Here is a 934-nt window from a genome sequence, read left to right on the forward strand (position 1 = left end):
GTTTCAACCAAGAGTCGCATAGCTGGTACAGCCCACAAATATTGAGCGATTTGAACAAAAAAAATTTGAAAAAAGCTTTGAAGATTTTTAAGAGGGAAAGTGTTGAAATCGCCTAAGTTTCATAGAGTGATATTAGCTAAAGATGTTTTAATAATATATATTAAATAACAACATTTTTTATAAAAAAATTATTTGTTGAAAAAATGTTTTCTATGATTTTCCGTAATCATACGTTTTTTCTAGTTATATTGCAAGAATTTTGAATGAAAAGAATATTATATGAAAAATTTCTCTTCAGATTATAATTCTTTATATTATAAACAAATTTAATGAACAAATGGGGTAATCAGGCATTTTTTGACAGAACTATTCGTTGTTTTCGATGTAATTTTTTTTTTAATTAGGAACTAAATTTATAATTTTTTTATTAATCATATGATTTTTCAAAAACAAATTTAATAAACAAATACATTAGTCGGACATTTGTCGGCAGAAACATTCGGGATTTTCAATGCCAGCATTAATCAGGCATTTTTCTACAGAAAAATTCGTATTTTTCTATGGCAACTTTTTTAATTAGGATATCGGCAAAAAAATGTTTGTTCATCGACAGATGGCCACGAATAATGCATTTATTTATTGATTTTGTTAAGAAATATATATATAATTTAAAATGAATTGTTCCGTCGACAGATGCCCGAATAATGCATTTGTTTGTTAAATTTGTTTTTAAAAATTATAGAATTTATCAACTCATCATGAATGCTGCCGAATTTATTATGATTATCTAAATTAAAAGTATGACATCGAAACAAAACAGAATTTTTCCGTCTAGTCCAGGAGCTGGGTAGGATCCCGTATTCATTAAAGAGGTAAAGGATAAAAACTATGTAGTCTTATGTATTTTGACCCGCTGAATCCAATGGTACCGGTT

This window comes from Belonocnema kinseyi, chromosome 7 (genome assembly GCF_010883055.1).
Source record: "Belonocnema kinseyi isolate 2016_QV_RU_SX_M_011 chromosome 7, B_treatae_v1, whole genome shotgun sequence".
Taxonomy (NCBI): domain Eukaryota; kingdom Metazoa; phylum Arthropoda; class Insecta; order Hymenoptera; family Cynipidae; genus Belonocnema; species Belonocnema kinseyi.